This window comes from Micromys minutus, assembly GCF_963924665.1.
Source record: "Micromys minutus genome assembly, chromosome: 8".
Classification (NCBI taxonomy): domain Eukaryota; kingdom Metazoa; phylum Chordata; class Mammalia; order Rodentia; family Muridae; genus Micromys; species Micromys minutus.
The window spans coordinates 25673575-25686033 of NC_137977.1; the positions used below are offsets into that span (position 1 = coordinate 25673575).

At 46.1% G+C, this 12459-nt stretch overlaps 1 pseudogene across 1 annotated transcript; it reads left to right on the forward strand.

Moving 5' to 3' along the window:
* Window positions 1-248: 248 nt before the first annotated feature.
* On the forward strand, window positions 249-593 carry LOC308423572 (homeobox protein Crxos-like; annotated as a pseudogene). Its single transcript has one exon. The product of its transcript is annotated as a homeobox protein Crxos-like (transcript).
* The last annotated feature ends 11866 nt before the right edge of the window (window positions 594-12459 follow it).

The window sequence follows — 12459 nt, forward strand, 5'->3', positions numbered from 1 at the left end:
ATATAATCAGTTTGTGTATAATAGTAAAATTTGTATAAAAGAAATCACAAGGCTGCACTAATATAAAGAAACATTCATATGGGTTCAAGTACCTGTTCCTCTCCCCATGTGTACCCACAATTTTAAGAGTAAAAAGTAACTTTTCAGAGGTGGAAGGGTCCTGCTGAACGGGCCCAACACAGACCTGAGATGTAATTCTAAATTCATAGAACAGACCTCCCTCACACCTGAAGTGAGCCACAGACCAGATGGAGGCATTTCCGCATTCTCTGACCTCCTACACCCTGGGTCCCCTTGACCAGAGGTACAGTTGGGAGCATCTTGGAGAGCTGGAACACTTCAAGGTGGAACCATACCCAGACCTCGAGGCTCCAAAGATCATGGCCACCAGACTCAAACTAAAGGAGGAACGAGTTGGGGCTTGGTTTATCCAGCCATCCTTGGCCATCCTTGGCCAGGCTGCAGCAGACTGCCCGGGATGATACCTCTTCTCCTTCCCACAAAGCCCTCTGCTGCCAGCCACCAAGCTGGAAGTACAGGCTCATTCCCACCAATCCCCTGAGTCCTCAACCAGCTGTAAGCACAGTTGCTGATCCTCCTTCCCCATGGGGCCACTCCAACATGTAGCACACAAACTGCTTCCCCCAACTCCCTTTCAGACTCCTGACTGACCTCAGGGTCCATATTTGAATTCCTGGGTGCCAGGACAGATAGCACTGGACAGACATGGTATGCCAGATACTAAGTCTCCAACTGGGCCTCCACTAGAACTTTCAGAGCCACATCCCAGAGGTCCGTCTCTGGCTGAAGCCTGTGGTTCCAGGTCTTTTAACATCCTCCCCTTAAAGGTGGTATACTTCAGGCTAGCTGTCAACAAGGTCTGTCACAGTATGGCACTGACTTCTTGCCTCCTCTTCCCAAGGCATGATTCCAGACTTATATATATATACCTCCGGAACAACCATTTTCCATGAGATTAACTCTAACATTGCTAGCTTCTTTTCCTTTGTGACCTTGATCATGAGTATTTTATTGGTTTGTTTGTTTGTTTTTGGTCTATTGGGGCTTCTGAGGCACCTGTTTGGGGATTTAGATCTGGGAGTGGCTCACTGATGAGATGAAATTGTTGATGACTAAAATTGGTTTTAAATTAAAAAAAAAAAAAGAGTAACTTTACAGTGGGGTGTAAGGGACCTGAGACTAATCAGGTGATTGGAGTGAACCTCATTATCAATGGGGCAAATACAAGCTCATGCTGATGCTCAGATACCGTGAGAAACAGTATCACTTTCCTGAAATGTGTTTGAATGACACACAGCCAGGATCTAATCAGAGGGCCAAACAGAAAGACAGTCTGTGGACCTGCCGACCGACATGTTGAAAAGAGCCAGACTCTTGCAGGCTACAGAACAGCCCAGAACTGTTTGAAATTGAAGGAGACCAAAGAAAGACGATGACTAAATGTAGCATATGGTGCTGAACTGTCTGGCCAGCTGGGGTCCAGGGAGCTAGGCTGGTTGCTTAGATCTCGGCTGCAGACTGTAGATTTAGTCCAGGTCTGCACTACACATCTCTCATTGCTATTGGATGAGCAAGTGGCTCAGGCATACTGTTTGCATGGGGGAAAAAAGCAGAGCAACTTCAACTATGCAACTGTGTCTCGAGTTCAGGTCACTTCACAGTTGGGAATTCTAATTAGCGAATGCAAGTCAACCTCAAGCCCCAAAATGGGAAAATAATTGTGTTATAATCAGGCAGGGAAGGCATGAGACCAGAAATGTGATCGGCCATACTTTCTATGTCCTATGTATTTCTTTCTTTCTTTGGTTTCTTTTACTTCTTTACTCTTTCTTCTTTTTAAACAAGGTCTTTGCAGGGAATGAAAAAAGTCCCCAGCGAATGTGTATTGTTGGCCTAGGTACAGCCATGTCAAGAACCTCAGTACCTTAGACAGGAAAGGGCAGAGCCTTCCCTTGTGTTCTGAGTGTGAATGTTGTTAGTGTGTGCAGAAAATAGTCGTCAGAGATTTCTCCCCAGGCTGTTTAAGACTCAAAGACTGCTCCCCTACATAGATAGCTCCTACAGAGATTAGCTACACCTGCCCCAATGTTCACCTGGGTATAATACCGCTGCTCCTTGTTTATATGTGTAATAACCCTATAACTCCAAGGCTGGAGAGATGACTCAGCAGTTAAAAGCTAGGCTCACAACCAACTATATAATATCCTGTCTCCTTGTTTAACTGTGTAGTACAATAATATATATATATACACACACATATATATATTAATCCCACCTCTTTCCTTACTTGTAAATAATGACGTGCCTCCTTGCTATGTCTGTGATGACCCTGCCTCTTTGTCCAGCTGTATGTAATATCCATGATGAGCTTCTGGGTTACTATGGTGTGGTTCCATTTTTGGCTTCTTCCCTTGGGGTCTCCAGGAGCTGCTGTGCACCAAGCAGGAAAGGATGCAGTTCACCTCCATTTATCTGAGTCCCTTGAACTCCAGGGCCTGAAGGTCAGTGAGAAGAGAAATCCTAAAGCCTTCTACACTCCAACTTCGGATCATCTTCTAAATAGTTTTTAGGCTTTCAACCATTGAGGAAGAGTGTCAAAGGTCTCACTAGGTTTCTGCTCCATGGTGAGAAAGGTTCCAAAGCCATTTAAGATGATCCCCTCTTTTGCGCTTGGTGATGGTCCCTGACTGTTTCCCTAGTGACACTAGGAGGGGAAGCATCACATCTCTCTTTAGGGTTTAAAATGCTGTATGAAAATATGGAAACATTGGGGTTCCGTTGATACTCAAAGCTTCTTCCTCTTGATAAAAGAGCGGAATCAATTCTACCAGTGGCCTGCCATTCTGATCAGGTGAAAAGATTAAACATGATACTGTCTCCTCCCTTTTGAGTTAATTCATCAGGGCCCACCAATCACTGGGCAGGAGACCACTCCTCAGGAATGATAATTCACCTGAGGATAAACTAAGGTGATGGTTGGAATGCTTGTCCCTTTAATGAGACACTATACTTCCCAGAAGCTGTCTCTTGACGGGCCTGCAGAGTGTCTGGCATGTATCAGTGCTGAGCCCGTCCACTCTTCCAGGCTCTCACTCAAACAGAATAACTTTGTTTTTCTTTCTATTCTTTCCTTTCTGATACTCAATACAAGCATAAGGTAAGTCAGCTTTCTCTGACACTCTGGGCTTTCTTACTTTTTCTCTGAAGTTCCCCCCCACCCCACCCCCAGTCTAGCATACAGCTGTTTGACAACCTCCATTGCTGAACATGCTGGTTTCCTTAGACCCTAACTCAAAAGGCTTGACCGATTTTCTCTTTCCCATCCCCCACCTCACCAGCTGCCCTTTTATTTTTCATCCAAACTCTGATAAATAAAATGGTCTTTGATCTTCCTTCTGAGCCCAGTTTTAGGTTCCTCTGGTCCCAAGACCCAAAAGGGAACTGCAGTTTCTCCAGTAACACCACTGTCTTCTTACCTGATAGTAGAATTTGGGCCAAGTAGAAGAAGGGGATATAAAGTAAGAACAAGCAAGAACCAGCTGGGGCACATGTACACCTAGTCTGCCTTTCTCAGCTGCATCTAGTTGGGATGCGTGCCTGGCAGGCACAGCCTTCATTACCGAGCTTCCTCCATACCCGGCCAGGTGGAAGGTAAGAGGCTTCAGGCAGAGGAGCAGCAGAGATAAGCAGGGGTTGCTGCACAGACATCTCTTGGCTCCAGCTGACTCCTCACAGGGAAGAGACATCTGGAAATGGAACTCGGCACTTCCTAAACTGATGCCTTGTAAAGCTAGGAGTGCTGGTGGTTTCCAGGACATACTGGGGGGGGGGGGGGGTGAGGGGTAGGGGTAGGAAACATGCTTCTATAAAAATCAGTTCCATCTGTATACACATGGGAACGTGCTTGCAAAGACAAGCTTGGAGAAATAAACACCACCTATGGTCACTTCTGGAAAGGGATGGTAGCCAGAGAAATGGGCCAAGAGGACTTTGAGCTTATCTATATTTAATAACAATTGAAAGTAAACATTAAAAAAGAAAGGGGGGGAAGCCCTTCTCTGTTAGTCTCTTCGCACGTCTACACTGCTTTCCCTTTGGGTGAGAACCCTCAGTTTTTATCCTTCCAGAATAAGCAAGGAAGTAGGTATTTCAGGGCTCTGTAATAAGGCCAAAGGTTCGCCTAGTGACCCTTTACTAGTGTCTTAGGGTTTTACTGCTGTAAGCAGACACCATGACCAAGGCAAGTCTTATAAGGACAACATTTAATTGGGGCTGCCTTACAGGTTCAGAGGTTCAGTCTAGTATCCTCAAGGCAGGAACGTGGCAACATCCAGGCAGGCATGGTGCAGGAGGAACTGAGAGTTCTACATCTTCATCTGAAGGTTGCTAGGAGAATACCGCTTCCAGGCAGCTAGGATGAGGGTCTTAAAAGCCCACACCCACAAATACACACCTACTCCAATAAGGCTACACCTTCTAATACTGTCACTCCCTGGGCTGAGTATATACAAACCACCACAAATAGTGAGACAGATGGCCCCCAATTTAGGATATGAAACTAAACATCCAAATGAAACTCTGCTTGGAATTTTGCTTCATTCATTCATTTATTTGTTCTTTTGTTTTTTGAGACAGGGTTTCTTTGTGTAGCCCTGGCCATCCTAGGACTTGTTCTATAGACCAGACTGGCCTCAAACTCAGAGATCTACCTGTCTCTGCCTCCCGAGTGCTGGGATTAAAGGTGTGAGCTGCCAGGCCTGGTTTAGAGCTTGGAATTTTGATTTGCTCTTTTGGGGGATATGTGATTTAAGCCTCTCCCTCAATGCTGGGTGGTGGCAGACCTGAGTCTGCTGGTCAGTAGCAAAGAAGGCTGTACAGCCCCTGTGGTGCTGCTAGAGCTACTGTTTCACCATTTCGGTTGTGATGGAAACAGTTCCCTTAATCCTGCCACTGTGATGTCCCCACCATGATGGACTAACCTCAACTGTGAGCCAGAACTGACATTTATCTCTTGCTGTGTGTGGCAGATCTTGGCTGTCGGCCTGACCGTATCTGGAATCAACAAAAATGCAAGTTTTTGGGTATGTCTGTGAAGGATTTTCTTAATCAGATTATTTGATGAAAGAAGACCCTAAATCTGGACCACAACTAGTGGCAGCCGTAAAAAGATATGGAGGAAAGACACTGCTTTTCGCCTATTTCTACTCACTCTTGCTGGCAAGTTTATCTATCCTGCTGTTGAGGTATCCCTTCATTGATATTAGAATTAACCTAGCTCGGGTCCCATGACAGCCAGGGCTACACAGAAAAACCCTGGCTTGGAAAAACAAAAAAGCAAAAGATTAACTTCTTTGGGATTCCAATGTAGACTGAAGACCAGCTGCTCTCTAGGAATCCTCTAGGATTCTACTGCTAGATTGGGATTACTGAGAGAGCCACCTTCATGGACTCAAGAACTACCAGAGCACATCAATCTTTCCATTATCTGACAGCTATTGTTGGACCACCTGGACCACAGCCTGTGAGCCAATCTAATAACCCCTATCTATCTATCTATCTATCTATCTATCTATCTATCTATCTATCAATATATCTTATCTATGTATCCAAATATATACATTTCTATATGCATACAAATATATATGGATAGAGAAAGGGATAGATAGATAGATAGATAGATAGATAGATAGATAGATAGATATCTCACTATGTAGGCCTGATGTCTTAGAACTTGCTATGCAGGCCTGGCTGGTCTTGAATTTACAAAATCTGCCTGACTCCACCTCCCAAGTACTTTCATTAAAGGTATTTGCCACTGTGCCTGGCTTGTCAGAGTATTTTTCATTGTAGCAATAGGAAAATAAGCGAAGACACTCTAATTCCTGAGTGCTGGGGTTATAGGAATGTACTACCATGTTTGATTTACATGGTACTGAGGTGCTGCTGGTGCACACCTTTAATCCTAGCTTGCAGAGACAGGTTGATCTATGAATCTGAGGCTAGCCTGGTCTACAAAGGAAGTTCTAGGACAGCCAAGGCTACACAGAAAAGCTCTGTTTCAAAAAAAGAGAGAGGGAGAAGGAAGGAAGGAAGGAAAGAAAGAAAGAAAGAAAGAGAAAGGAAGAAGGAAATAAGAAAGAAAGAAAGAAAGAAAGAAAGAAAGAAAGAAAGAAAGAAAGAAAGGAGGAAATAAGGAAAGAAAGGAAGAAAGACAGACAAATAGCTTCAGAAAATAAGGTCACCTTCTCCCGTACAATCTTCCAGCTACCAGGTTCCCCAAGCTTCTGACTGTCCCCCTTGTGAGAAGTTTGTGACAGACTGTGGAAAGGTTACAGGTCTTTGAGAAGGTCCCAAGCTGTCTCCATCACTCCCCGACCCTTGGAGCTAGGTTACCAGCTACTTCTCTTTCCCCATCTTCAAGTCTACACTGGGAAAAAGCAGCTGTTCACAGCTCACAGAGATGGGAAATCAGCAAAGCCTGGCAGAGAAAAAGCAGATGCCCAGCCCTGCTTCCCAGAGGGCAGACTTCCTGGTGGGCCTCACCATGGGAGGAGGATCAGGCAGCACCCCCAGCCTTGGCATCCTTTGCAGTTGGCTGTCGGCAGCTCAGTGTGGTTTTGTGGTTCCTTATGGATTTTGGATGTTCATAAAACAAGCTGCCAGCTGCCTGTCTGCAAAGTGGGGGAGGCTGAGGGACAAGTGCCTTGCTTGGGTGGGCTAACAGGTCCCAACACACTTGGACCAGGAGCCTCCTGGTTGCTGACCAAGAACCCTTCCTCAGAGCTAATGCAGAACCTGCTTGCCAATTGGTAGTGGACTTCACACTACACCCTTGCAGGATTTCCCAAAGATTTCCATTCTCTTCTGAGTTTCCCTTTGGCCGTACTCTCTCCCAGCTGCGCCCTTCGGCGGCCTCATCTCAGATCTCCAAGTGTGCTAGAATTGGATCACAGTGCTGGGCTAGGTGTGAGTCCTCTGCCTTTCTAGGGCACTCTTAAGCCTGGGTGTGTCTGGAAAACAGGTGGAGGTCTAGTCAAAGAGTTAAGCTTTCGTCCCATGGATGGGGTCAGCCAGTAAGAGCTCTGGGACAAGGCTTAGGCTCTTGCTAGAGGGCAGGAAGCAGGGACATCTGGATACCTAGGGCCCAGCACTCTGGGAATGTGGCTGCTGGGCTCTGGCACTCCTTTAGTAGCCTAAGGAGTCTCTGAACGACTTAACCGTGAAGTTGCTATGGTTACCCAGATTGTTGCTCAGAGAGCCCAGTTACCTCTATGTTGGGCTTGGCCTGAGCAGAGCAGGTAACTTTGCCTCTTAGTGGTTTTCATTGTTGTTTTTGTTTTTGTTTTTTAGGGGTTGTTTGTTTTGCCCACTCCTACCCCTAGACCTCCATCTCTGGAAGTATAATCCTCTCTGTCTACACAGCAGGGGTAAGACTCAGTCTCCCCCGAACATGAAAGTCCTCGCAGATTTGACATTTATTTTCAAATACTTTGGACTTAAAAGCAGCCTTTCTGAGCTGGAGAGATGGCTCAGTGGTTGAGAGCACTGACTGCTCTTCCAGAGGTGCTGAGTTCAAATCTCAGCAACCACATGGTGGCCCACAAACATCTGTAATGGGATCTGATGTCCTCTTCTGGTGTGTCTGAAGACACCTACACTGTATTTATATATAATAAATAATTTTTTAAAAAAAGAAAAGAAAAAAAAAAAAAAAAAAAAAAAACAGGGTCTATTCCAGGCTGCTTTTGTCTAAACACTGATGCCATTAAGGATCCACTCTTTCTTCTTGAACAAGTCTTTTACTAAAGCACAGACCGCTGACTCTGATTCCTCGAAGGCACTATGACTACTATGGAATAGTAATATGGACAACACAGTGCCCAGGACGTAGTACGTGCTCATTAAATGTCCTTCATGCCTTTATTGTTCTCTACATGGTCCACCTATCTTGGGTCTGGGAAGATGACTTAGTGTTTACTGTTCTTGCAGAGAAGGAACTGGGTTATATTGCTAGCACCTACAGCGGGCAGCTCAAACTGCAGTTGTCCAGTTCTAGGGGATTTTGCACCCTCTTCTGGCCTCCAGGGGGCTCCTAAACACACACGGTACACATACACAAAAACTAAACATAAATCTTGGAAAAAAAGAAAATCTACTCATCTTATATTGTATTCCTTAACTTGGATCAGTGACTAGAAGAAATTAAGTTGATTGGCTAGCTAAGACATTAATAATTACCAGCACATTACAGAGCACTAGCTTTGGTGCCAGACAATGTTCTCCTGAGAAGTAAGATAGGCTCGGTTATTATGCAAATATCAAGTAAAGAGAATGAGGCACAGTGGGTAAAGTGGAGAAAAGATGATTCAGCCAATAAAGGCACCGACCAGTAAGCTCTACCATCCTCGCTCAATTCCTGGATTCACATAGTGGAAGGACCAAACCACTCCTGCAGGTGGCCCTATAAGCTCTGTATGTGTACTATGACATGAGCATGCACTCTCTGCCCTCCCTCACAAACACACAGATACACAGACATGGGGGGGGCACTAGCACACACTAAATGTAATTTTAAAAAACATCCAGGTGTACAGCACAATCTTTTAATCCCAACACTCACAAGACAGAGGCAGGCAGATTTCTGTGGATTTGAAGCCAGACTGCTCTACAGAGTGAGTTCCAGGACAGCCAGGGCTACACCATCCCTGTTTGAGATTCTGTCTCCAAAATTAAACACATTTTAAAAGGAAAAGAAAATGCTGCTCAGAATATCAAGGATTCCGGAGTCTGTCTCTGGGATCTACAGCCCTACTCATAACATATTTATTTGACTTAGTTCCCCTAGAAAAGAGGCTGTGGAAGAGAGCATCCAGAGAGCTGTGGAAGGAACTGACTACCTCTACCTAATGTGGCAGTCAGAGAACCACCATCCCTGCTGAGCGCCTGGCTTGTGGTGGCATCTTGCCGATGGCAAAACAGTTTGCAATTTGCAAGGTGATTTTTACACACCTGCCATTTATCCGCTTGTCCCAGCAATCAGGGGAAGTAGGCAGAAGTGACTGTCCTTTGCAGGAAGAGGCAAAGCATCGGTCCAAGATCACCCAGTTAGTGTGCTGTAACAAGCTCTGGGTACAAAGGTCTCCCATCTACTACTGTGCCTTTTGTTTAGATGGTGAGGGCAGATGCTTCACCTTGGAGAGGTTACAGTGAAACCTTAGAAGTAGCCTGTCCTTAAAGCCAGTACTCTACATTTAAATCTGCTTGAGCAGCTCCAGTGATGGGAAGCTCAGTATCTATAGGAACAGAGAACAGATCCTCATGGTGTATGAGCTGGAATGGGGGATCCTGGACCTGCTTAGTACGAGTGAAGAGAGACTGGGAAGGAGTCTCTGAGCCTGCGGAATTAGCATCTCTGAGGAACATGCGCAGTCTGGCCCACAAGGTCTGCCTCCCAAACCTGCCCCAGAGCCCTAGGGCTCAGTTCTTTCCTCTCTCAAACCGCAGTCCTGCCCTCGGAAGGGAACCTTCTCTGCACAGACTGGTTAAGGTTTATTACCCCTTAAAATTCCTTTGAGATGAGTTGGTATTTACTTCCCTGCAAAGCTTATGTAACTGTCAGAGGATAGCGCAGCTGCCAAAGCTGTCTGTGGTTTGGATGGGGCTCACAGTGGTTTCTTCTGGGAGCTAAATATTATAATGAATGATCTCATACTATCATTTCCTTTGGAATCCAGTCTTCCTTGCCCCGATGGTACCTGGAGCTGCCTCCCAGTTCCTGATCTATTGATTCAGCCTGGTATCTGACAGGTCAGATAAAAGAAACAGGAAGAACAAAATTAGGCAGTGTGGTCATCAGCCATTCAACTTCTCCACGGAGGCTCTGAATCTTCACCCAGGCCTGAGCTCCAGCTGACCGCTGGGACCGACTGGGCTGCAGAGGAAAAAGCATGGAGAAGTCGGGCTTTCCAGTCACGGTCTGTTCTAATCTGCACTTTTGCAAGAATGCAGAATTGGAACGGGAGCAGGTTCAGAAGGCCTCTGACTGTTGGGTGATTTCCAGGCCCATTCTGAAGACTAGTCAGGGCTAAGGGAGCCTCATATTGGAAGCTCCCAGCTGTTCAATAAGCCATATTGTTACCGGAGTGGTTAGGACCAAGCCTGGGCCCTGGAATTCCCTAACCATTGGGGTTCAGCCATCTGTCTTTATAGATTAGGGCCCTGGGATGGTTACATTTAAACAGAGGACAAGAGGTATGTATCTCTAAGCCCCATCCATCATGGTTGCCTCTGGCTAATCTCTCCTGTAAGTTAGTCTGACATTATCAGAACTGCATTTCCTCCGGCTGATAGTAGGGCCCCAGCCTTGTTTCAGTAGTCTAATAGCAGAAGAGAGGTGTCTTTCTAGAATATCTTTGTTTCTGCCAGCACAGTGGGGCACTTTTGCCTCTCAGGCTTCAAGCCACATTCATAGAGGAGCTGTGTACGTCAAGGGACCATAATATAGACTCAGATGTAGGGTGGTGGGGTCTGCATCCCAGCCCGATGTGGCACTGGGCCATGACGTGAGTTGCTTGTCTCACCTCTAAAATAAAGGGTGTTAACAGCCTTCCTCACAGGGTCCTTAGGGAGATTAAATGTGATGATCTCCACAAAGCTTCTACTCTAGTAAATGGCTCACATGACGTGCAAAATAATTATGATCCTTGTTGAACTTGATCCGATGACAGTCCTGTGGGTTGAGGTCTCTGGAGTGCCCTTGTGCAGGTAAAGAAATTAAGCTCTGAGAGATGAGACACAGCACTGAAATATGAACATGTCCCTTCTGGACTAGGGATGTAGCTCAGTTGGTAAAGTGCTTGCCTAACATACACAAATCCTAAACCAGATGTGGCTGTGCACATCTGTAATCCCCGCGTGAGAAATGGAGGCAGAAGGAGCAGTTCAAGGCCACCCTTAACTCCAATGAATTTGAAGCCAGCCCGAGTGACAGGGGACTCTGCCTGAGTCAATAAAGGAAGGAAAGAAAGAGAAAGAAAAAGATGAAAGGAAAAAAAAACACCCGATTCCTTTGGCTTGAACTTGGAGGAGGTGGGCTGGCGATGTGGGTTCCTTTCAAGGCAAAGCTGAAAGAGCCAGGCACAGGGTCGGGGCACCTGTTCCCTGCTGAACAGAGATTCATTCTGGGGCTGGGGTGAGGGATGATGGTTCCGGAAAAGACTCCAACAAGCCCACTAGATTGTGAGAACCAACCATCTTGACAGCTTTGACCAGTGTCTTGGATTCACAGTCCTTTCCTGGACAGACAAACCTGTAACTGTTCTTTGGGTGTTATCATTTTAGCAAGACAAGCTTGGCTTTCTTGCCTTTGACCTCAGTGATGTGATTTAGGTGCTGAAAATGGAAGTGCTGAGTTTCCCAGGCAACAAGATGACAGAAAAGGGGAAGGACTGGCTGGAATTCCTAAGGCCTGGAGGGGTGCTGCAAGTCTAGTGGGAAAATAGTTATAGAAGTATTATGGCAGACCCAAGAGTGAGTGAGAATCATCAATAGGTGGTTTTAGGTTTATCATGACAACACCTATGGATGGAGAGTGCTCTGTGTAGCCAGACGGATAGTCACAGAGAAACAGAACTTCTGTCTTAGAAAAGGCAGGGAAGGCCTCATGGAGGGAGCTGTGCTTTAGCTCCCAAGAAAACACTGTAGGGCCTCAAATGGGGCTCCATGTTCAATCCCAGTGGTCACTAGGGAGAATCTGAATCTCTGAGCCTAGCTTGTCCCTTATATCCCCAGCCCTTGCCTTCTTGTTTCTTTTGAGATAGGGTCTTACTAATTTCCCAGGTGGATCTTAAATTCACTCAGTAGACCAGGTGGGCCTTGAACTTGAGAACCTTCTATGTCTACCTCCCAGGGAACAGAGATGTGCCTGTGCCACAGAACCTGGATTACATTAAGGCATTTCTTAACAAGGTAACTATAAGGCTGGAAACTCAAGGCTGTGGCCCACCCAGGATGGGGAATGACTAACTTGGAGACTGAGAAAAGGACCGGCTACAGCTGATCAAAATAAAAAACATTTCCCTCCTAGTTCCTTGAGGATGTAGGTAAGTCTCCTTAGGGACAGCCAGTCATCTATCCATGTGATCCAGCAGGCCCTCCCCAGGTGTTCCATTAATGTAGAGCAGCAGAGCCCATTGGGTGCAGGACTGCATCCAATCTATGTGACTGGCCTCTCCTTCAGGCTGGGCCTCTTGATTCCTAGGGATTGTTGCTGTAAATCTATAGATTTACCCACAGCTCTGGAGTTTGCATTACCCATTTGCAGAGCAGCTTCAAGCTTCAAACATCATCCACACCCAACAGTCCCTGCCATTCCCGGTACCCTGCCATGGTCTCTTCCGAGCTCAGCCTTCTCCCGTCCCAAGTCCCAGCCTTCCTTCT